Raw genomic sequence first — 25,997 nt, 5'->3', positions numbered from 1 at the left:
AGGAGACTCAATGGGCAGATTAGTGCAGAAAGACAGTGACCATCAAGGAGACAAAAGTGTTCATGAAGATGACAGGATGGTGGGTTGTGTCCAGCCACTTCACAGGAGAGTAGATGCTCAGACTTTGCATCTAATGAAGGAGCAGATTGCCAAAGCAAGCTTGCAGATGTGCAGGTGAAGGATACAGGTGGCCATCACACCTGCCGTAGTTTGCTTTCTATTCTCTTTTCCAAGAACAGGTGTGGCAGGGACAGAGTTTAATCACAATATAGACCAAGCACTACAAACACATTGGTTATGGTTTTTTTGTAATCAACAGCCAACCCTCTGGTTCACGGAAGAGAACCCAGCAAGACGTGCATACACTGTAGCAATCTAATATCTGATTTGAAAAACAAATCTCATGGGTGGGGTTTAAAACAATATTGGGTGATAAAAACAACCCACTCCTCTTTGATCAACTGAAGTAATACACTGACTCAATCATACTGTTAAATTACATTCAGAAGTATTTAAACAATAGTGCATACAATTAAATACCTATTAATAATCAACTACTTCTGAAATATCAAATAACTTTTGGTTATTTACTTTGGCACTGTAATATTAAAATTGTTTAAGTTTTCAACTTCTTCCTTTTAATTAAAAATACAGCAGAGATGTCCAATAAGTTTACACTGATATGAAAGTTTCAAAGTCCCAGGAAAGAGAGGCAGATGGCCATTAAAGTAAAGGTGCTGGTTGTAAGCTGAGGAATAGTTTCAATAAGATTCAGTCATGACTTGAGGACTCTGAACACTATTGTAGATAATTTTTATTTAGGGCCTGAACTATTATTAGATAAGTGACGCTGCAAAAATTTGTACAGAATTAGTAATTCAAAACAAATAAATCTCACTTATGTAATGATTTAAATTCATGCACACCTACTGATAGGTGAACAAGGGCAGGTTTGCCAGTAGGATGCATGGGTTCAGATTTCTGGAACACTGGGATCTCTACTGGGGAAGGTACGACCTGTTGAAAAAGGATGGGTTACACCTGAACCAAAGGGGGTCAGAGATCCTTGTGAGCAGGTTTGCTAGAGCCAATTGGGAGGGTTTAAACTAATTTGGCAGGGGGATAGGAACCGAAATGATAGTGCTGAGGACAATGTAGTTGGTTTACAAATAAAGGTAATGTGCAGCCTAGCAAGGAAAGGCTGATGATAGGGCAAATTGCAGCCAAAAGGATGAGCTGCAATGCAGAAGGTGGACAGAGTTGAAAAGAGTGAATATGGAACTGAGGGGGTTACATCTGAATGTGAGTAGTATACTGAATGAGGTAGATTAATTTGTAGCACAGTTACACATTGGCATCTATGATTTGTAGGCATCACTGGATCCTGGCTGAAAAATATTATAGCTGGGAGCTCAATATCCAAGGATACACATCATGTCCTAAGGCCAGGCAGATGTCCTAAGAGTCAGAAGACATTGAATCATTGTGAGTAGAGCTAAAGAACTGCAAAGGTAAAAGGACCCTGATGGGAGAACCCCAAGCAGTAGTACAGATGTGGTCTACAAATTACAATGGGGAGATAGAAAATGCACCCCAAGAGGGTCATGTTACAATAATCATGGACAATTTCAATATGCAAACAGATTGGAAAAATCAGGTTGGTGCTGGATCCCAAGGAAGGAGTTTCTAGAATGCCTACAAAATGTTTTTTTAGAGCAGATCATGGTTCCACACACAAGAGAAACAACTACTCTGGATTGGATGTTGTGCAAAGAACCTGAATTGATTAGAGAACTTAAGGTGAAAGAACCCTTAGGGGAGAGTGATCATAATATAATTGAATTCACCCTGAACTTCAAGAAGTAGAAGCTAAAATCAGATGTATCAATGTATCAGTGGAAGAAAGAGAATTTCAGAGGCACGAGAGAGGAGTTGATCAGAATTGATTGGAAAAGAACTGCAGAGCAGCAGTGGCTGGAATTTCTGGAAGCAATTTGTAAGGCACAAGATATACACATCCCAAAGAGGAAGTCGTCTGGAGGCAGAATGACAACAAGAGAGTCAAAGAAAAGGCATAACAATAGAGCAAAAATTAGTGGGCAGCTTAAAAATCCAACAGGAGACTAAAAACATCATTAAGGAAAAAAATGCAATGTGAAAGTAAGTTAACCAATAATATTAAAGAGTGAATCAAAAGTTTCTTCAGTTACATAAAGCGTAAAGAGAGGTAAGAATGGATATTGGACAGCTGGAAATGATAGTGGAGAAGTAGTAATGGGGGTCAAGGAAATGATGGACAAACTGAATAAGTATTTTGCATTAGTCAACATGGTGGAAGACACTAAAAATATGGTGGAAGGACCAGAGTGTCAGGGGTCAGAAGTGAGTGAAGTTGTGATTACCAGGGAGAACATGAAAGGTCTGAAGCGAGGCATGTTGCTTGGATCAGATGGTTCTGAAAGGGGTGGCCAAAGAGATTGTGGAGGCATTAGTCATGATCTTTCAAGAATCAATTGATTCAGGAATGGTTCCAGAGGACTGAAAAATTGCACGTGTCACGCCACTCTTCAACAAGGGAGAGAGGCAGAAGAAAGGATATAGGTCAGTTAGTCTGACCTCAGTGGTAGGGAAGATATTGGAGCTGATTGTTAAGGATGTGATTTCAGGGTACTTTGAGTCACGTGATAAAATAGGCTATATGTTCAGTATGGTTTCCTCAAAGAAAATCTTGCCTGACAAATCTGTTGGAATTTCTTGAAGAAATAACAAGCAGGATAGACAAAGTGGATGTGGTATACTTGGATTTTCAAAAGGCCTTTGACAAGGTGCCACATGTGAAGTTGTTTAACAAGTTAAGAGCCCATGATACCACAGGAAAGATACTAGCATGAATAAAGCACCGGCTGACTGGCAGGAGGAAAAGAATGGGAATAAAGGGAGCCTTTTCTAGTTGGCTGTCAGGGACTAGTGGTGTTCCACAGGGGTTTGTGTTGGGACTGATTCTTTTTACATTATATGTTGTGGTAAACCATATATATCTGTTTGGACACGCCCCTTTGCTGACTGCTCCTGTGGCTCCTCCCACAGACCCTTGGATAAAGGTGATTGTGTCACTGCTCCTCCCTCAGTCCAGGGCAGTCATCCAGCATGGACGTGGTCCATTTTACTGCTAATAAAATCCTTTCAGTAGTTACTCTACTTCCAGTCTTTTGGAGTTATTGATAGTGCATCATATGTTCGTGACTTGGACGATGGAATTGATGGCTTTGTTGAAAACTCTGCAGATGATACAAAGATAGGTGAAAGGGATGGTAGTTTTGAGGAAGTAGAGAGGCTACAGAAGACAGATTATACGGAAAAGGGGAATGGGCAAAGTATTGCCAGATAGAATACAATGTCGGGAAGTGTATGGTCATGCACTTTGACAGAAAAAATAAAAGGGTAGACTATTTTCTAAATGGAGAGAACAATCAAAAATTTGAGGCACAAAGGGACTTGGATGTGCAGGATCCCCTGAAGGTTAACTTGCAGATTGAGTCTGTGGTGAGGAAGGCACCACAATGTTTGCATTCATTTCAAGAGCACTAGAACATAAACACTAAGTTGTAATGTTGAGGCTTCATAAAGCACTGGTGAGGCCTCATGAGGTAATATGAGCAGTTTTGAGACTCTTATCTTGGAAAGGATTTGCTAACACTGGAGAGGGTTCAAAGGAGGTTCATGAAAATGATTCTAGGATTTAACAGCTTGTCATATGAAGAGTGTTCGATGGCTCTGAGCCTGTATTCACTGGAATTGAGAAGAATGAAGGGTGGTCTAATTGAAACCTATCAGATGGTGAAAGGCTTTGATAGAGCGGATATGGAGAGGATGTTTCCTATGGTGGAAGAGTGTAGGACCAGAGGACACAGCCTTAGAATAGAGGGTCTTCCATTTGGAACAGAAATGAGGAGGAATTTATTTAGCCAGCGAGTGGTAAATCTGTGGAATTCATTGCTTCACGCAGCTGTGGAGGCCAAGTTTTTATGTATATTTAAGGTAGATTTTGATAGATTCTTGATTTGTCAGGGCATGAAGGGATATGGGGAAAAGGCAGGAGACTGGGGTTGAGAGGAAAAATGGATTAGCCATGATGAAATGACAGGGCAGACTTGATGGGCCAAATGGCCTAATTTGCTCCTATATCTTATATGGTCTTATGGGACAAGTAATCTTCTGGGCACAAGCTCAGAGCAAACCAAGATCCAGAGCATTAGAGTTAACACTAGATATGTTAGAACAAAACGAATGCACTGAAAGAAGATGTCAGACAACACCACACCCCATTCACTGCAATACTGTACTCATCTCAATGACTGCTGTGAAAGAAAAGGTTGAGTGAACAAGGGACAATTGGATAGAGCTGTATAAGACATTGGTAAGACCGTATTTGGAGTATTGTGGGCAGTTTTGGTCACCTAATTACAGGAAGGATATTAATAGGGTTGAAAGAGTGCAAAGAAGGTTTACAAGGATGTTGCCAGGACTTGAGAAACCGAGTTACAGAGAAAGGTTGAATAGATTAGGGCTTTATTCCCTGGAGTGTAGGAGAATGAGGGGTGATTTGATAGAGGTGTATAAAATTATGATGGGTATAGATAGAGTGAATGCAAGCAAGCTTTTTCCACTGAGGCCAGGGGAGAAAAAAACCAGAGGTCATGGGTTAAGGGTGAAGGGGAAAAGTTTAAACGGAACATTGGGGGGGGGGGGTCTTCTTCACGCAGAGAGTGGTGGGAGTGTGGAATGAGCTGCCCAATGGGTTGGTGAATGCGGCCTCACTTTTGACATTTAAGAAAAACTTGGACAGGTATATGGTTGAGAGAGGTTTGGAGGGATATGGCCCAGGTGCAGGTCAGTGGGACTAGGCAGAAAAATGGTTCCGCACAGCCAAGAAGAGCCTAAAGGCCTGTATCTGTGCTGTAATGTTCTATGGTTAAGACTGAGAGGCATAGATAGGGGGTTCCAACAAATGTCTTTTTCCCCAGAGCAGCAATGGTCAATGGGTATTTGTTTATTAATATCACATGTATCTAGATACAATAGATAATGGAGGCCTACATACATATCTAGATACAGTGAAACTCTTGTTTTATATACTGTTTATACAGATCAGATTATTACAAATTGCATTAGGTAAAATAATAATGCAGAATAAAGTGTAACAGCTAGCGAGAAAGTTCAGTGCAGGTAAATAAGAATATGTGATATGTTTTGTAACCTCCAGAAATTAATCAAAAGAAAGGCACACAAACTTGGGATTGTTTGTCTATTTGGTTTTTCTTCAAGTTCAGTGCTCACGTATGACATGGCATAATGACGTATGCCTTTCATGTACTTTTGCATATAAACCCATAATGAATTATGTAAACATAGAATGCTTAAACTATATTTACAACTATATATTCCAAAGACAACTGAAATATTTATACACCACACTGCTTACTTATATACCCCATCTCAATATAGATTGCATCTCAACTCAAATATGTAACAGATTGCTCTATGTATGTTAGAGGAGATGAAAGCTAGGAGCTCCATGGAGCTAGTCATCTCTAGGTTGCAGGAAACAGGTGAATGGGTGACAGTCAGAAGAGGGAAAGGAAATAGACAGGCAGTACAGAATACCCCGTGGCCATTCCCCTTAATAATGTGTATAACATTTTGGGATATTGTTTGGTGGGGGGGCGGGGGGGGGGCAACCTACCAGGAGAGATACACAGCCTCTGACACTCTGGAAGAGAAGGGGACAAATGGAGGAATGCAGTGGTGACAGGAGATTCCATAGTTAGAAGAGTAGATGGGAGAGTCTGTGGTTGGATAGAGAGCCCCCGATAGTATGTTGCCTCCCAGCTGCCAGGGTCAGGGATGTCTCAGATCCTGTCCACAACATTCTAAACAGGGAGAGTGAGCAGCCAGAAGGCTTAATACATTTCGGTACCAATGACATAGGAAGGAAAAGAAATGAGTTCCCATAGAGAGAATGGTAGAAAGCAGAAAAACACAACCATCAGGGTAGCAAACTGTGGATTTCTGCCCATGTTATGCACCACTGAGGGCAATAGGATGATTTGGCAGATGAATGTGTGGCTGAGGAACTGGTCCAGGGGCCAGGGTTTCAGATTTATGTATCATTGGACCTCTTCTGGGAAAGGCATAACCTATACAAAAGGGATGGGCTACACCTGTCCTTGAGGGCGACCAAAATCCTTGCGGACAGGAGCTATGTTTAGCAGGAGCTTATAGTGATTGACAAATGCTAAAAAGGACCACAGCTGTGACATGCACCTTGGCATTGGGACATTCACCACTGCTTGGAATTAGCACACTTGTGTAAAACTTGTGCATCAATGGTGTGACCACAGTAAGTGATGCTTGGTTTAAATAATTCACATTTGTTGTGTTGTACTCTGAGCTCACAATATTCTAATCTTTTTAACACTGTCTTGAGATTTTGGAGGTGTTCCATGTCATCCTCACTAATAACAATGATGTTATCCAGGTAACACTGAGTGCCTGGGCAGCCTTGCAGCACCTGGTCCATAGATTTCTGCCAGAACACAGGTGTAGATGCTACTCCAAAAATATTCCTATTCTAGTGGTAAAGCCCTTTGTGAGTGTTTATAGCAAGATACACTTTAGATTGATCTTCCATCTCCATCTGTAGGTAGATCTCAGTTAAGTCCACTTTGCTGAAGTGTTCCGCTCCAGAAAGGTTTGTAAAGATATCTTTTAACCTGGGCAGAGTGTAGTGATCTACTTTCAGTACAGGGTTGATAGTGACCTTAGAATCACCACAGATCCTGATAGACTACTTGGCTGCTGGGATTATGTCCTGGAAGGGAGCAGGAACATCCCATGTGCTGGTTGTAGATGGTGCTGGTGAAGCTCAGTGACAATTTGCTGGTAGCAGACAAAACTACTAACTACTTTATAAGTCACACTTTTTATGGAAAATTATCACTGCAGTGAATTGCCTGGAACTTCCCTTTTGGAGTTGAGATTTTGAACCCCCTGTACAACCTGGTATTTCTGCATTTTGTGAACTATCGAAGGTGCAGAACAGCTTGCACGGGCAGCAGGGCCTGGGCCCGAGAGGGAAGAACAGACCAAAGTACAGCCATTGATGGAGCGATGGAGTCAGTTTGAAGCAGCAGAACTGAGTTGAGGTAGTGGAGCCTGGGCCTGAAAGGAAGGAACAAGCTGGTGCTCGACTGATGAAAGCACTGAGCCAAAACTGAATTGAAATGGTGGGTCCCAGGCCCAAGAGGCAGGCACTAGGTCCGAGAGTGAGAAACAACACAATGTTTGGCAGATTAAAGCACTGGGACAGAAACAAGAGTGTTCAGTTCACTTCTTAGCAAGGTTTACTCATTTCTACACTGAATTGAGACTGTTGCCTGGATCAGCTGTGACAGGCTTCATGCCTTTCATGCCCTTCAGTTCTGAATGTTGTTCACTAGCTTTTATTACTTGCATAACTTTCTCTCTACATGTCTTCTGTTTGAAAGTCTTTTTAATGAATTCTATTAGGTTTCTTTGTTCTCTAGCTGCCTGTAAAAAGATTAATCTCCTCAGTCATTGCAGCAAAGGCAGCATGTCCTTTGTACCCTCTCTAAAGCTTCCACATACGCTGAGACAGATTGTCTTTTTTATTAAATTCCGGGATTTGAGTATTCCTGACAAGTCCAGTGCATATTGCCCACCTTAATTTAAGAAATGACCAGTGATGTGCCACAGGGATCTGTTTTGGGACCCCTACTCTTTGTGATTTTTATACATGACCTGGATGAGGAAGTGGAGAGTTAGGTTAGTTAGTTTGCTGATAACAAAGGTTGGATGTGTTGTGGATAGTGTGGAGGGCTGTCAGAGGTTACAGCAGGACATTGATAAGATGCAAAACCAGGCCGAGAAGTGGCAAATGGTGTTCGACCCTGATAAATGTGAAGTGGTTCACTTAGGTAGGTCAAATATGACGGCAGAATATAGTATTAATGGTAGCACTCTTGGCAGTGTGGAGCGTCAGAGGAATCTTGGGTTCCGAGTCCACAGGACACTCAAAGCTGCTGCACAGGTTGACTCTGTGGTTAAGAAGGCATACGGTGCATTGGCCTTCATCAATCGTGGGATTGAGTTTAGGAGCTGAGAGGTAATGTTGCAGCTATATAGGACCCTGGTCAGACACCACTTGGAGTACTGTGCTCAGTTCTGGTCGCCTCACTACAGGAAGGATGTGGAAACCATAGAAAGGATGCAGGGGAGATTTACAAGGATGATCTCTGGATTGGGAGAATAGGTTGAGTGAACACGGCCTTTTCTCCTTGGAGTGACGTAGGATAGAGGTGTAAAAGATGATGAGAGGCATTGATTGTGTGGATACTGACTATCCACACAATCAATGCCTCTCATCATCTTTTACAGGGAAAAGCCCTGGCCTTTTCCCAGAGCTGAAATGGCTAGCACGAGAAGGCACAGCTTTAAAGTGCTTGGAAGTAGGTACAGGGGAGATGTCAGGGGTAAGACTTTTTATGCAGAGAGTGGTGAGTGCGTGGAATGGGCTGCTGGTGACGGTGGTGAAGGAGGAAAGGATAAGGTCTTTTAAGAGACTCCAGGATGGCTACAAGGTGCTTAGAAAAATGAGGGCTGTGTGTAACCCTAGGTAACTTCCAAGGTAAGGACATGTTTGGTTTGGCCTGTGCCTGACCTTTCACGCTCTTAGCAATGGATCCGCCGCCTCGCCTTACCTCACAAATGTCACCGCATTGTCTCCAAGTCCAAAGTTAGACATAGACAGGCCCTTTGGCCCCCAATGTTGTGCCGACCCTCAAACCCTGCCTTCCATATAACATCCCACCTTAAATTCCTCCTTATACCTGTCTTAAACTTCACTAGTGTATCTGCCTCCACCGCTGACTCAGGCAGTGCATTCCACACACCAACCACTCTCTGAGTAAAAAACCTTCCTCTAATATCCCCCTTGAACTTACCTCCCATTACCTTAAAGCCATGTTCTCTTGTACTGAGCAGTGGTGCCCTGGGGAAGAGGAGCTAGCTGTCCACTCTGTGTATTCCTCTTAATATCTTGTATACCTCTATCATGTCTCCTCTCATCCTCCTTCTCTCCAAAGAGTAAAGCCCTAGCTCCCTTAATCTCTGACCATAATCCATACTCTCTAAACCAGGCAGCGTCCTGGTAAATCTCCTCTGTACCCTTTCCAATGCTTCCACATCCTTCCTATAGTGAGGCAACCAGAACTGGACACAGTACTCCAAGTGTGGCCTAACCAGAGTTTATAGAGCTACATCATTACATCGCGTCTCTTAAACTCTATCCCTCGATTTATGAAAGCTAACACCCCATAAGCTTTCTTAACTACCTTATCTACCCATGAGGCAACTTTCAGGGATCTGTGGACATGTACCTCCAGATCCCTCTGCTCCTCCACTCTACCAAGTATCCTGCCATTTACTTTGTACTCTGCCTTGGAGTTTGTCCTTCCAAAGTGTACCACTGGGTTCTCTGGGTTGAACTCCATCTGCCACTCCTCAGCCCACTTCTGCATCCTATCAATGTCTCTGTGCAATCTTTGACAATCCTCTACACTATCTACAATACCACCAAAGTTTGTCTTCTGCAAACTTGCCAACCCACCCTTCTACCACCACATCCAGGTCGTTAATAAAAATCATGAAAAGTAGAGAGCCCAGAACAGATAGTTGTGGGACACCACTAGTCACAACCCTTCAATCCAAATGTACTCCCTCCACCACGACCCTCTGCCTTCTGCAGGCAAGCCAACTCTGAATCCACCTGGCCAAACTTCCTTGGATCCCATGCCTTCTGACTTTCTGAATAAGCCTACCCTGTGAAACCTTGTCAAATGCCTTACTAAAATCCATGTAGATCACATCCACTGCATTACCCTCATCTACATGCCTGGTCACCTCCTCAAAGAACTCTATCAGGCTTGTTAGGCACGATCTGCCCTTCACAAAGCCATGCTGACTGTCCCTGATCAGACCAGGATTCTCTAAATGTCCATAGATCCTATCTCTAAGAATCTTTTCCAACAGCTTTCCCACCAGATGTAAGGCTCACTGGTCTATAATTACCTGGACTATCCCTACTACCTTTTTTGAACAAGAGGAAAACATTTGCTTCCCTCCAATCCTCCGGTACCATTCCCATGGACAACGAGGACATAAAGATACTAACCAGAGGCTCAGCAATCTCTTCCCTCACCTCGTGGAGCAGCCTGGGGAATATTCCATCAGGCCCTGGGACTTATCCATCCTAATACATTTTAACAACTCCTCTCCCTTAATATCAACATGCTCCAGAACATCAACCTCACTAATATTGTCCTCACCGTCATCAAGTTCCCTCTCATTATTGAATACCGAAGAGAAGTATTCATTGAGGACCTCGCTTACTTCTACAGCCTCCAGGAACTTCTTCCCACTTTTATCTCTAATCGGTCCTACCTTCACTCCTGTCATCCTTTTGTTCTTCACATAATTGAAGAATGCCCTGGGGTTTTCCTTTACCCTACTCACCAAGGCCTTCTCATGCCCCCTTCTTAAGTTCCTTTCTTGCTACCCTATATTCCTCAACAGACCCATCTGATCCTTGCCTCCTAAACCTCATGTATGCTGCCTTCTTCCACCTGACTAGGTTTTCCACCTCACTTGTCACCCATGGTTCCTTCACCCTACCATTCTTTATCTTCCTCACCGGGACAAATTTATCCCTAACATCCTGCAAGAGATCCTTAAACATCGTCCACATGTCCATAGTACATTTCCCTGCAAAAACATCATCCCAATTCACACCCGCAAGTTCCTGCCTTATAGCCTCATAATTTGCCCTTCCCCAATTAAAAATTTTCCTGTCCCCTCTGATTCTATCCTTTTCCATGATAATGCTAAAGGCCAGGGAGCGGTGATCACTGTCCCCCAGATGCTCCACCCACTGACAGATCTGTGACCTGACCCAGTTTGTTACCTAATACTAAATCTAGTATGGCATTCCCCCTAGTCGGCCTGTCAACACACTGTGACAGGAATCCATCCTGGACACACTTAACAAACTCTGCCCCATCTAAACCCTTGGAACTAATCAGGTGCCAATCAATATTAGGGAAGTTAAAGTCACCCATGATAACAACCCTGTTATTTTTGCACCTTTCCAAAATCTGCCTCTCAATCGGTATCTCTGTTGCTACCAGGGGGCCTATAGAATACCCCTAATAGAGTAACTGCTCCCTTCCTGTTCCTGACTTCTACACATGCTGACTCAAAAGAGGATCCTGCTTTCTGTAGCTGTAATAGTATCCCTGTCCAGTAATGCCACCCCTCCTCCCCTTTCCCCCACCTCTCTATCCCTTTTAAAGCACTGAAATCCAGGAATATTGAGAACCCATTCCTGCCCTGGTGCCAGCCAAATCTCTATAATGGCCACTACATCATAATTCCGTGTATGTATCCAAGCTCTCAGTTCATCACCTTTGTTCCTGATGCTTCTTGCATTGAAGTACACACACTTTAGCCCTTCTACCTCACTACCTTTATACCCTTTATTCTGCTGCTCTTTCCTCAAAGCCTCTCTATATGTTAGATCTGGCTTTACTCCATGCACTTCCTTCACTGCTCTATCACTCCGGGTCCCACCCCCCTTGCAAATTAGTTTAAACCCTCCCGAACCATGCTAGCAAACTTACCTGCAAGGATATTTCTCCCCCTCAAGTTCAGGCGCAACCCATCCAATCTGTACAGGTCCCACCTTCCCCAGGAGAGATCCCAATGATCCAAAAATCTAAAACCCTGTCCCCTGCACCAACTCCTCAGCCACGCATTCAACTGCCATCTCCTCCAATTCTTACCATCACTATCACGTAGCACTGGCAGCAATCCTGAGAACGCCATCCTTGAGGTCTACAGACTATTTACAGACTATTACTTGCAATGATTGTTTGCCAGAAAAAAATGTGGTAAGCAAAGTATTTAGTTGCAAACAAAAGAAACCTTGCAGATGCTGGAAATCCAAACAACACCTACAAACGCTGCAGAACACAACGGGCCAGGCAGCCTGTGTTGTAAAGAGTACAGTCAACATTTCAGGCCACGACCCTTCAGTAGGACTGGGGGAAAAAGATTAGGAGTAGATTTAAAAGGTGGGGGGGGGGGGGGAGAGGGAGAAAAACAAGGGGAAGGTGAAATACAACATAACGGAGGCCATTCTGAATGAAGACAGAACTTTGCCTCCGCAAAGGCTGTGCAATAGTTACTCTTCCCAGTTGCACCTGTCACAGGTAAACTGGTGGTGATCAGACCAAGTAGATCCATGAATCTGAAAAAGTGACAGATACAAGAAAGCTGAAATGAAAGCAGAACACACAAGAAGCAAACGAGCCCTCAGGCAGCATCTGTGCAAAGAGAAACCAATAAACCTTCTGGGTCTTTCCAACATTCTGTAAGAAAGTTTTATCAGTTGTGAAACAGTTACAATCTACTGCAGATCCAATCTGCCCACTAGGATTCAACCAACTCACTCACTGTCTGATAGACATTGAAGTCTGCAAACAGGATACATTCTGTGCCTGGTTTGCTACTGTTCAACATGGAGAAGCACTGATTCATCAGCTGACAGAGGAATGCAGGTAGTAACCAGTTAGCTTCTTTGCTTGAAGGTCACACTCGTGATAAAGACACATAGCATTCAGAAAAACACAAGATTCCAGCAAGATAACGCCATCAATCTATTCCCTGAACTTCTGAAATATAGCTTCCTACAGAAGTGCCCACCCTGTATCTGATTTTGCCTAAGCCAACTGGAAGCCTGTTAACTCATACGTCAGAGCAATTGGTTTGTGCTCAAGCTACTAATTGTCACAGATTTCAGGAATTGCCTCTGCTCTCGACTCTACTAAAATTGCACCACCTTTATAACCCTTCCTGAAATGTTGCAAAGAAAAAATAAAAACAGCACAGGTGGGGCAGAAGTTCTTCAAACCACACAGCAGAGATGACAAGGTAGAGTCTGAAGCATGAAACGTAACCATGCTCCCCACAATCAACTTTCATCACCGTAAGGTCTTCCAGTACCGTTCAATGGTCCACAGTTTAATGTCAGTACCACATAAGTAAATAAACTCAGTGGCTTAGTTCTTGACTGTAAAATACCTCTGAGGGTAGGTTAATGGCCAAAAACAAAATCAAAAAGGAAATGGTGGACAAGTAAGAGAATGCAGGGTGCTGGGAAATGAGAGGGCGAAGTGCTAAAATGGGATTGTTCCTGACAGCAGCTGGTTCAAAATAAATTTATACTGAAATACGTATACTTCACCATATTCAATGCTGAGATTTTTTTTTGAGGGCAATGACAGTAAATACAAGAAGCACAATAGAATCAATAAAAGACCACACCCAACAGAATGGACAACAAACTGTGCAAATATAAGAAGAAACAAAATAATCATACTAATAATGAATAAGCAATAAATACCAACAATATGAGGTAAAGAGTTCTTGAAAGTGAGTCCATGGTTTGTGGGAACAGTCCAGTAATGGGATGAGTGAAGTTATCCCCACTAGTTTAAGAGCCTGTTGGTTGAGGGGATAATAACTGTCCCCACTGGCGGCGCCAGAGAGTTTTTCTTGCTGGTGTTACAGTGGGGCTGAATCATTCAGTGATGGTGCTGAAGGGTGTACTGTATGGTAATATGTATTTGTGAGGCAGATGCATGGCATTCAGAAGTCAGTCTCAAGCATTATGTGCCTACTATAAATGCCTCTGTTGATTCACAAGCAACAGCAATTGATAGATCTAATATAGAAGTGAACTGTGACAGTGTCAACAGCATCGGAGACAACCCGGGCTACACAGAACATAAACAAACAAACCAACGGAGCATCCGACCCACAGCGCACAACATGAATCACGCACCAATCCCCCAATCAGCGTCAAATGCGTGCTTTTCAACTGAAAAACACAACAGTAACCCACAATGTCCACCGCTATTCACAGTACATAGACAGACAATGCCAAAAGATACACCGTTATTAAAGTCAAATAAGACAAACAACAGATGTAAGGCTTTACCAGGAGTTGGACAAATCGTACTCTGACCATGCAATACCTCAATTAATTCGGTTACTGAATTTAAACAAAAATCAACAGAATCACCACTTCGAAGTCTAAGCAAAACCAGTAGGTTTAATAGCAGTAAATGCAATATTCTAGGATTTGCAGGAAACATAAGGACTATGGGATATCCACTATAAAATAATAATTATAATCAGCATTAGTCTAGGCCCAAATTTTTAAAAAATCAACCACACTCATCGTTGATGTTTTCAGAGAAGCACAATCCATCTGTTGTTGTGATTGGTGGTGAAAGCATCAATGATTTTCTGGATGTCAAGTGCCTTGGTCCTCCAGCTGTTTATGGCCAACAAGACCAAGTTGCTGTTCCGAGCATCGCCGCTGCAATTCCTAAGGTAGTTTTTGAGGTGTCTGAGGCAAGAGAAACTCCGTTTGCATGAGGCAGATTTCACAGGCAGGGTCAGTGATATGCAGATTAGTTTGTATAAATCTATAAATGCATTGCAGTAGGGTCTCATTAGAGCTACAAATTCCACTGTGTCATTCACTGTCTGTCCTTGCTTTTGTTTTGTTTCTAGCAGACGCTGAACCTGATGCAGCTCTGCAGTCAGGTTTACTTCAGTCAGTCCACAGTATTGGGCCATTGGCCAGAGACAATTCTTGTCTAGGAAGAGCTTGTGTTTGGGGCTCAATGCAGAGACTCCAGTCAGAACACCGCCAGTCTCAATTGAGAACCATCTTTTCACTTCAGTCTGTCTATAACTGGATAGAAACAGTGCTTGCGAAGGTCATCAGAGGATGTGACAGGTGTGTGTTTGGTTTGGGTCACAACAACAAAATCATGTAGACGGCTGGGCCTGTCTCCTTTCATGTGGTCTGCTCTGTTTGTCGGCCTCCACACACACGTCCCTAGCTCTTGCCTGAATTTCACTCCATAATTCCTCTCCTCCATTTTGCTGCAAGCGCATCGATAACAGACCGAGCCAAGTCCTCAGCGGATGAAAGCTCCAAACTGGGAGATTGTAGCTTGTCTGACATGAACTTAGTGACTCAGAATAAATCATCAGACAGAATGAGAATTAAAGCAAACTGCTCGACAATCAGTCCATTTACAGCTCTGGCCTCTGTTTTCCTCCGTGCATTTGGTTAATCCATAATATCCTGTAGTGTAGCTAGAATGGCAGGGAGTGATTTCCTTATAGCCCACAAAGCTGTATACTGCCATGCCCAGCATGTATCTGACAACTTCTTCAGCTCCACGGGCTGTGCAGTTGATTCCAGTTCTCTCTTGTTTCTTCATGAAAAAATCATGGGCAACAGAGTTTGAAAAGGTGTTGTAAAGCCGCTGTACAGTTTCAAAAAACTCACCTGCTTGTACATTGCTCACAACATCCACTAAAACAAGGTTAAGTCTGTGAGCATGGCAGTGTATATATAATGTCCGCGGGACCGTTTTCCTGAACCTCTCTTGTACCCCGTTATTACACTCCGGACATCACTACCGCCCCATCATAACACTGACCTATACATGCGTTCTTATCAATAACACACTGGGCAAGTGTCTGTTCAATGCTTTTAAGAAGCAACTCTGCGTCCAACCCTTCTGTTAGAGTGAAGTGCAAGAATTCTTCAAGCACTGTTTCGTTATTCAAATACCTCACCACCACTGATATTTGCTCCTTTTTACTCAAGTCTTTACTTTCATCGACCATGATGGCAAAATGTCCAGCCTCCTTGATTTCTGCACTTATTTGATGTCTGACCATATCTGCCATAATCCCCATAATTTCATTTTGGATTTTGTGATGGGTGTTTTTTTGCATTTCCAGGATTGTCCTCCTTTTTTTTAGCTACAGTCTTATCAAACTGCCCAATTACACTGAGCAACTCAACAAAGTTTTCCCTGTTGCCAGATCCATCATCCTCCCAGGGTCTTCGCTGGGCAATGCCTTGGCACGCAGTGTAGACTCAACCACTGCTCTCATATACTCACCATTTTCTTGGACAATCTTTGCATGTCCTTTATCGAGCGTATTTCCCAATCTTGAACTGTCTTGTTTTCTCAATCTGAGTTCGGCCCATGCCTCCATAGCAAACTTATGAGCTGCACTTACATGGTGGGTTTTGAAAGCTGTTGTAGCTTTCTGCCAGTTGTGGTAACTGGTAACGGTGAAGGTGGACTCAGAATGGAACCCATGTCCTCCACACAGGAAATACCTGCATGCGAAGCAGAACGTAGTATCTTTTGTGATTGAATATTCCAGCCAGGAGTACAGGTCAAACCAGCCACGAATAAAACTCCTTTGCTGATTGCAAAACTGTTGCGAAGGGTACTTTTTCAATGCTGGCCGATGGGGTCCTTCCTCAGGCTGCTGGCTAACATCGCTACCAGTATTCCCACTAGCACTAAGAGCAGCTTCATCCATGTTCTCTTCCGAATCCCACTCCGTTTCTTGTTCCTCTACTTTACCCTCACACCCCAATGAACTGCTGTCGTCCTCATCCCCACTTACTTCTTTCTGCATGTCACTTTCAATTCAGACAGGCTCAGGCTGAGACACCACTGATTCCTTTGGATGAGCTCGTTTTCTCACTAAAAATTGATCCATTTTTCACATGGGCCAAAATAATGCATGTGTCAGGCCCACACTAGCTTGTAAAAGCACAATGTGTGTGTGTGGCATCCGTCAGTCTCGCGAGACCATGGATCTGCCCTGAATCCTGCACAAATTTATGTACACTATCAATTTCTCGCGTGAGTGAGAGCGAGTGACATCACCACCTTGTGATCTTAGATCAGCTTAACTGATCTGAGTGAGGACAGCAATAGCGAGACATTGACAATGAACGAATAAGCAGAAGTGTAGAATGGATCTGACCTTAGGCCAGCACAGAGTTTATAATTTCATTTTTGCATGGGTGCTATGGTAATTGGGGGTGCTGTTTCACTAGATCAACTGGAGAAACAAGCTGTATTCAAAACTATACAGAGAAAGCAGCTGCAATTTGTACGTCAAATTTCAGCTAATTTCTTGGTGGGGCTATCGTAATTTCTGCTGGTGCTATAGCACCTGCAAGCATTGCCTCAGCACTGCCACTGACTGTTCCTGAACCTAGTGATGAGGGTTCTGAGGCTCCTGGACCTTTTTCCTGATGGCAGCAGCGTGAAAAGTGTATGGCCCGGGTGGTGGGGATCCTTGATGATGGATGATGCTTTCCTGTGACAGCCCTCCATGTAGATGTGCTCAAAGGTGAGGAGGGCTTTACCCATGATGGAATGAGCCATATCCACAACTTCTCTGTTCAGGGGCACTTGTCTTTCCATACCAGGCTATGATTAAACCAGTCAGTATACTCTCCATCACATAAATGTGTCAAAGTTTTAGATGTCACGTTGAATCTTTACAAACTTCTATGGAAGTAGAAGCACTGCTGTACTTTCTTCATAATGGCACTTACAGTGACCCTGGACAGTTCCTCTGAAATGATAACACAGGGGAATTTTTAAAGTTTCTGACTCTCTCCACTTCAGTGCCCAATTAGGACTGGCTCATGGACCTCTAGTTTCCTCCTCCTGAAGTCAATAATCATGGTATTCCTGGCATTGAGTGAAAGATTTTCAATCAATCTCCTTCCCATGTGCTGATTCAGCACCACCTTTGATTCAGCCAATGACAGTGCTGTTGTACGCAAACTTAAATATGGTATTAGAGCTGTACTTAGCCTTAGAGAGATAAATATAAAGCGAGTACAGCAGTGGACTAAGCACACATCCTCGTGGTGCACCTGTGCTGATGATGATTATGGAGGAGATGTTGTTTCCAATCCAAACCCACTAGGGTTTGCAAGTGACGAAAACGAGGATCCAGTTGCACAAGGAACTATTGAGCACTTGGTCTTGATTAATATGAATTCTGAGCTCTGGTCAATAAAGAGCATCCTGATGTATGCATCTTTGCTGTCCAGATTTTGCAGAGTTCAGTGAAGGGCCAATGAAATGCCATCTCCCGTTGACCTGTGATGATAGGCAAATTGGAGCAGATACAAGACGCTTCTCAGGCAGGAGTTAGTATACTTCATCACCAATCTCTCAAAGCATTTCATCATGGTGGATGTAAGGCAGGGTTCCCAACACTTTTTTTACATGATGGATCCTTGCCATTGATCAAGGAGTCTGTGGACCCCAGGTTGTGAAGCTCTGATGCAAGTGATACTGGATGATTGTCAATGAGGCAGGTTACCATGTCCTTCTTAGCCACAAGTATAACTGAAGCCTGCTTGAAGCAGGTGGGTGCCACATTGTGCCAAAGTGAGAGGTTAAAGATATCAGTGATAATTTCAGTCAGCCTCCACTTCAAAAACACCCAATGACCTGGCTAAAGAAATTTCTCTTCAGTTCTATTCTAAACAGATGTCCCTCTATATTGAGGCTGTAACCTCTGTTCCTAGACTCTTCCACCAAAGGAAACATCTTAACATCCACTCAATGTAGGCCTTTCAACATTCAATAGGTTTCAATAAGATTCACCCCTCATTCTTATGTTCCAGAACCATCAATTGCTCTACATACAGTAAGCTTTTCATTCCCAAAATCAATCTCATGAATCTACTCTGAACCTTCTCCAATGTCAGCACCTCCTTTCTTAAATAAGAGGTCCAAAACTGCATTCAATACTCCAAGTGAGGCCTCACCAATGCCTAATAAAACCTCAGCATTACATCCTTGCTTTTATACTCTAGTCCTTTTGAAATGAATGTTAACGTTGCATTTGCCTTCCTCACAACTGACTCAACCTGCAAGTTAACCTTTAGAGAATCCTGCACAAGGACTCCCAAGTCCCTTTGCACCTTGGATTCTTAAATTTTCTCTCTGTTTAAAAAATATTCTGTGCTTTTATTCCTTCTACCAAAGTGCATGATCAAACACTTCCTGAAACTATATCTAATTTGCACATCTTTGGCCATTCTCCTAATCTGTTCAAGTCCTTTTGCAGTCACCCTGGTCCCTCAACACTACATGCACCTCCACCTATCTTTGTACCATCTGCAAACTTAGCTACAAAGCCATCAATTCCCTCATCCAAATCATTGGCACACAACATAAAATGAAGCAGTTCCAGCCCCAACCACTGCAGAACACCACTAGTCACAGGAAGCCAATCAGAAAAGACTCCTTTTATTCCCAGTATTTGTCTCTGGACAATCAACCAATGCTCTATCCATGCTAATATCTTTTCTGAAATAACATAGGCTCTTAGCTTGTAAGCAGCCTCATGTGAGGCACCTTGTCAAAGGTCTTCTGAAAATCCAAGTACATAACATACGCTGATTCTCCTTTGTCTAAGCTGCTTGCTATTTTTTCAAAGAATTTCAACAGATTTGTCAGGTAAGATTTTCTCTTATGGAAACCATGCTGACTTTGGCCTATTTCACCATGTGCCTCCAAGTACTCGAAACCACATCCTTAACAATCAACTACAACATCTTCCCAACCAATGAAGTCGGGCTACCTGGCCTATACTTTAATTTCATCTGCCGTCCTCCCTTCTTGAAGAGTGGAGTGAAATTTGCATATATCCAGTCCCTCAGAACCATTCCAGAATCAAGTGATTCTTGAAAGATCATTACTAATTCTTCCACAATCTCTTCAGCTACCTCTTACAGAACCACGGGGTGTAGTGCAGCTGATCCAGGTGACTTATCCACCTTCAGATATTTCAGCCTCTAAATCACCTTCTGCCTAGTAATAACAACCACACTCACTTCTGCCCCTTAACACTCTCGAAAATCTGGCAAACTGTTCATGTCTTCCAAAGTGAAATAGTTCATCCACCAATTCCTTTTCCCCATTACTACCTCTCCAGTGTCACTTTCTAGTGGTCCATTATCTACTCTCGTCTCTCTTTTGTTCTTTATATATCTGCAAAGAAACTTTTAGCATCCTCTTTGACATTGTTGGCAAATGTACCTTATATTTCATTTCTCCCCCCCCCCCCCATGCTGCTTAGTTGCTTTCTGTTGGCTTTTAAAAGTTTCCCAGTTCTGTAACTTCCCACTAATTTTTTGCTCTATTATATCTCCTCTCTTTTGTTTTCATGGTGGCTTTGACTTCCTTTGTCAGCTACAATTGTGTTATCCTGAATTTAGAATACTACTTTTTTGGGATGTACCTACCCTGAACCTTCCAAATTCCTGTCAGAAACTCCAGCCATTGCTGCTCTGCTCATCCATGCTGGCGTCCCCTTCGACCAGCTCCTCTCTCATGGCTCTGTACTTCTCCTTATTCCACTGGAGAACTGATTCTTTAGCTTTTTCCTCTCAAATTGCAGGGTGAATTCTATCATATTATGATCACTGTCTCCTAAGGGTTCTTTTAACTTAAGCTCCCTAATCAAATCCAGTTCATTCCACAATACCCAATCCAGAATAGCTGATCCCCTAGTGGGCTCAAACACAAGCTACTCCTAAAAAGCTATCTCATATGCATTCTACAAATTCTCTCCCTTGGGATCCAGCATCAACCTGATTTCCCCAATCTACCTGCATACTGAGATCTCCATGACCTCGGCAACATTGCCCTTTTGACAGGTCTCTTCTATCTATCTCCTAATGTAATGTGTAGTCCCTATCCTGGCTACTCTTTGGAAGCCTGTATATAACTTCCATCAGGGTCTTTTTACCCTTGCACTTTCTTAATTCTACCCACAACGATCCTACATCATCCGATCCAATGTCACCTCTTTCTAATGACTTGATTTCATTTTTTTTTACCAACAGAGCCAACCACTCCTCACCTAACTGGCTGTCCTTTTGATAAAATGTGTCTTCCTGGAAATTAAGCTCCCAACTATAATCTTCTTTCAACCACGACTCAGTGATGCCCACAATGTCATTGCTGCCAATCTCTAACTGCACTACAAGATCATCTACTTTATCCCATATACTGTGAGCATTCAAATTTAAAACCATCTATCCTGCATCCAACATCCTTTTTGGCCCCGTTCTACAGTACAACTCATCCCTGCCTGCAACTTTGCCTTATCTGCCTGAAGGATACTTACACATTGGCCTCAGAGACTGAAATCACAAGGTCACTAGGGGCAGTGGGAATTTGCGAAGCTGCCTTCATGTTTTGACAGTCAAAGTGAACATGGAGCTCATTGGAAGTGAAGTCTCGTTGTCAGCGGCAGGGCTTGGTTTCACTTTGTTGGAAGTGATGTATGTATACAATGGCCAAACTGCCTCCTTCAGAGATGTTATTAGAAAAAGATTCAGATGTGAGGGTAAAATTGCCATAGATAATTCAGTTTTAGATCTTCCACTCTAGATCTGAGATTGGTATGTTTTATTAACAATGATACTAGTCAAATCACTTTTTGTTGTCATTTTGACCATAACTGCTGGCACAATACACAGTAAAAATGAGACAACATTTTTCAGGACCATGGTGCTGCATGAAACAATACAAAAACTACACTGAACTACATAAAACAACACAAAAAAAACTACACTAGACTACAGACCTACACAGGACTGCATAAATTGTACAAAACAGTGTAGGCATTACAATAAATAATAAACAAGACAATAGGTAGGATAGAGGGCAGTAAGTTGGTGTCAGTCCATGTTCTGGGTATTGAGGAGTCTGATAACTTGGGGGAAGAAACTGTTACATAATCTGGTTGTGAGAGCCCGAATGCTTTGGTGCCTTTTCCCAGTCAGCAGGAGGGAGAAGAGTTTGTATGAGGGGTGCGAGGGGTCCTTCATAATGCTGTTTGCTTTGCGGATGCAGCATGTAGTGTAAATGTCCGTGATGGCAAGAAGAGAGACCCCGATGATCTTCTCAGCTGACCTCACTATCCGCTGCAGGGTCTTGTGATCCGAGATGGTGCAATTTCCGAACCAGGCAGTGATGCAGCTGCTCAGGATGCTCTCAGTACAACCCCTGTAGAATGTGATGAGGATGGGGGTTGAGAGATAGACTTTCCTCAGCCTTGGCAGAAAGTAGAGACGCTGCTGGGCTTTCTTTGCTATGGAGCTGGTGTTGAGGGACCAGGTGAGATTCTCTGCCAGGTGAACACCGAGAAATTTGGTGCTCTTAATGATCTCCACCGAGGAGCCGTCAATGTTCAGTGGCTCCATGCCCTCCTGAAGTCAACCATCTCTTTTGTTTTGTTCACATTCAGAGACTGGCTCTGCACCAGTTCGTTAGCCGCTGCACCTCCTCTCTATGCTGACTCGTCGTTCTTGCTGATGAGACCCACCACGGTCGTGTCATCGGCGAACTTGATGATGTGATTCGTCCTGTGTGTTGCAGCACAGTTGTGGGTCAGCAGAGTGAACAGCAGTGGACTGAGCACACAGCCCTGGGGGGCCCCGTGCTCAGTGTGAGGGTAAACCGATTAAAATGGCATGTTAATATGCCACTCCAAGAAGGGTTCAAATGTAATCAGAGATCCTCGTAGAATGTAACCCGTGACTGAAGTTTGAATGGGATGAAGTTTCACACCATTTGTGGAGACTTGATCAACCATTCCAAAGCACTATAGACAGACAGGAGACACAAACACAGGAGACTGCAAATGCTGCAATCTGGAGGAATACACCATCTGTTGGGGGTGGGAAAGAGGGCAGGAGGTGGGAGAAATTACTGGTGCTTACCCCAATGCAGGGTTTAAGCCCAACACCCCCCCCCTCCACAAATGCTGCTCCTTTTGATTTAATCAGGATTTGAAACTGACTTACTGACAGGAAGACGCTCATTTAAAAAAAATCTTTTCTAGTGGGAGAATTCTGAACTTTAAAATGAGAGCTAAATCACTCAGGACTAAAAGCAACTTTCATTTTCCAACCATATACAAATTTCCTCGGGGTTTGGAATCAAGTGCAGATTTGAACACTAACATTCGTTAGCCAACAGGTTAAAGAACAAGGAGGCTAGACTGCAGATCAATCATCATGGAACTCAACTCCTTTTCTCATAATCAGCGCATCCCTGGTCCTATACACGTAGTCCGTCCATAATATCCAACATAGAAAACTGTTGTTTATCGACTCCCACGCTGCATAAGTGTTCTGCAAGAAGTGCCTTCAGGAATACAGATGACAGTACAGAAACATTATTTAACCTGTTTAACCCTTTCTACTTCAATTAACTCCAACCATCGCTCCCAGCCCTTTGCCCGTTAGCCGATCAGATGTAAAGGGGGGAAGAAACAAGGTATAGGTATCAGAATCATTAAGTTTTAACGAAGTGTCAGCTTCTTGGAAATTAAAGCGCGTCGCTCACACATGGACCGTAGCTTATGAAGCAACGGAGCGCAAACGCTCTCTTGGAACAAGGAGCAGAAACTATACGAGCCAGGAGGACAAAATAGCCCAGAAACAACAAGCGGCATGTGACTAGAAAATTAAATCGCTGTGCCTCGCTAATAAGATCCGTACCATGCCACACATTTTAAAACAGAAATCTGAAATAAGGATATCGCAGTAAGCACTCAACAGATCAGGCAGCTTTGGCGGAGGGGGAACAGTGTCGACATTTCAGACTAATTTAATTGGTGTGCAGCGTGCTTCGGCCGAGCTGGAGATTCACGAGGGTATTGGCCACAAATTTAATGTTACTTATCTTTTCAAAGATGCTGTCTGGCCCGCAGAGTATTCTTTCCCCAATATTTGCTTTCTACTGTGTGTTATGAAGTGAATACTTCATGGTAACAATTCCGTAGTAACGAAATTTTGTAATCAAATGGAGGCTTCTAGCCTCCAGGCGCGGGCAGGTAGACCATGAGGGATAGGGACCCCTTCCCTCCACATAAGGAGGTCCCAATCACTCTAGGGACAGCATCTGCCCCACTCAACCTTTCTCTCGTCCTTAGATTCACCTCCCAGGTATAAAGCTTTATCAGGTTACCTGTTCGCCTGCCTTTTTCTAAGGAAAAGATGAAGAAACACAACGCCACTTTTAGCCAAATCTCTGCATCGTTAAACAGTAGTTCGCGACACCATACCAGTTGGGAAAGGGAGGGGACTCGTCAGTCCCACCCACAGCACCAGCGCTTTCTGTCAGTCTCCATCCAATGAAGCTGTACAGTCTACAAATCCAGGCACTTTTTTCTCCGTTTTTGAAAGAGGATTTAATTTGCAGTTTGTATGTCACCAGTTCCTATCGGACTTCCACCGACCGTAGCGGCCCGAAAACAAGGAGGTACACCGCGTTTGCACACCCTCCGCTCCTTAACTCCCGGTGTAGGATGTGACGCAGCCTGGGTGGGGCTGAGTCACCTGAGTCACTCAGGCTCCAGGTATTCCATCCATCAACACATCGGAGCTGTGCACCGACCTTTTCATCCACGTCGGGATCAGCTTCGAACAGTTTCTTTGAGGGGGAGGGAAGTTCCGCATGGAACTACTTCTATTGACTAAAGGAGGCAGAAAATACCTCCGGGAGCATCACTGGGACCGACGAGCGGGAACGCCCTGCAGGCTCCCAAGTTAGCCTGCCTGGCAGCCGGAGAAACTGGGAAGTATTGTTTGATGATTGTCGGATCCTGCTGTTTGCGGGAAAACTATGATACAACGGACTCTCACTAGCTGCAGAGCACTTAGGTCTCTCTTCAGCAAAGCTCAAAACTCAGCGGAGTCGCAGGATAATTTATATAGGTATCTAGTGTGCTAGAAAGGTTCGGTTCCCAGGTCCACTCTTGACACTCTCAGAACAGATTGTCTCCCACTGTTCTGACTGCAGAGCACCGTCAGATCAACTTTACGGAATGATTCCACTAGTGACCGGCACGTCCCACACCTGATAAAGCTAGTATCAAAAATGAGTGACGGTGCTTTAAGGTTAGTGTTAAGTAAACAGTTGAAAATAAAACAAAAAAAACTATTAATTCTGGAAATCTAAAATAAGAACAGAAAATGCTGGAAACACTCAGAAGGTCGTTCTGCAATTTGGAAAGAGAACATCATTATTTCAGGTGGAAGACCCTGGTCAGAAATGGGAAGGAAAGCAGCAGCTCGCTAAACTGAGGGAAAAGTGAACATGACGGGGTGAAACCAGGTTGGTAAGCTGTAAACGACGTTATCTGGTCAGTGAGTAATCAGAATCAGTTGGAGAGTGAGGACATGGGAGAATGTAGGTTGGGAAATGTATAGTAAGGCTCTCCTCCACCCCAGGGGAACACACAAACAGAGCCTGTGTTCGGAGCTGCATTTGAAAAGCTCCTTTTTCATGTCAGTGTTGGATGTGTTGAAATATCCAAGAAGAGAATTAATTATCTTTTGCACTCTGAGATTGTTCTTGTTTAACAAGTTTAAAGCTGTAGCATCATTTAGTAATTTACAATAAGGAACTGAGTCGGCATGGTAGCTTAGAGGTTAGCACAACGCTTTACAGTACAGACAACCCCGGTTCAATTCCCGCTGCTGCCTGAAGGGAGTTTGTACATTCTCCCTGTGGGTTTCCTCTGGGTGTTGTGCTGTATGTCAATAAGTAAAAAAAAATGAAGTTCCTGCTCACCATCAAGCACCCATTTAACGCAAAAATAATTCGGGCATCATCTGTGAAGGCAAAAAAATGGCCAACGTTCTGGGTCAAGTGCATGCAACACAGAACCTCCTTAATTATTAGAACATAGAACAGTACAACACAGCATCTGTGCTGACTGCTGTACCAATTTAAACTAATCCCATCTACCTGCACATTGTTGAAATACTTCCATTCCCTGCTTGTCTAAAAGCCGCTTTTTATCATTAATATATGATAACCATTATCATATCTGCCTCCAATATCGTTTTGACAGTGTTTCAGCCACCTATCATTTTTTGTAAAAAAAAACTTACATAATAAATCGGC

At 43.3% G+C, this 25,997-nt stretch overlaps 1 protein-coding gene across 2 annotated transcripts in view; it reads right to left on the bottom strand.

Moving 5' to 3' along the window:
* The window catches only part of si:ch73-206d17.1 (tyrosine-protein kinase STYK1), a 91,103-nt gene extending 66,779 nt beyond the window's left edge, over positions 1–24,324 (bottom strand). The window contains exon 1 of one of the 2 annotated variants that reach the window (XM_059951635.1): positions 24,054–24,324. The gene's annotated coding sequence lies outside the window, so the exon portion shown is untranslated. The remainder of the gene's footprint in view (positions 1–24,053) is intronic. The other variant, XM_059951634.1, reaches the window with a different exon arrangement.
* Positions 24,325–25,997: the final 1,673 nt, after the last annotated feature.

Source organism: Hypanus sabinus, chromosome 27, assembly GCF_030144855.1.
Source record: "Hypanus sabinus isolate sHypSab1 chromosome 27, sHypSab1.hap1, whole genome shotgun sequence".
NCBI classification, from domain to species: domain Eukaryota; kingdom Metazoa; phylum Chordata; class Chondrichthyes; order Myliobatiformes; family Dasyatidae; genus Hypanus; species Hypanus sabinus.
This window is presented reverse-complemented; position numbering and strand designations above follow the sequence as displayed.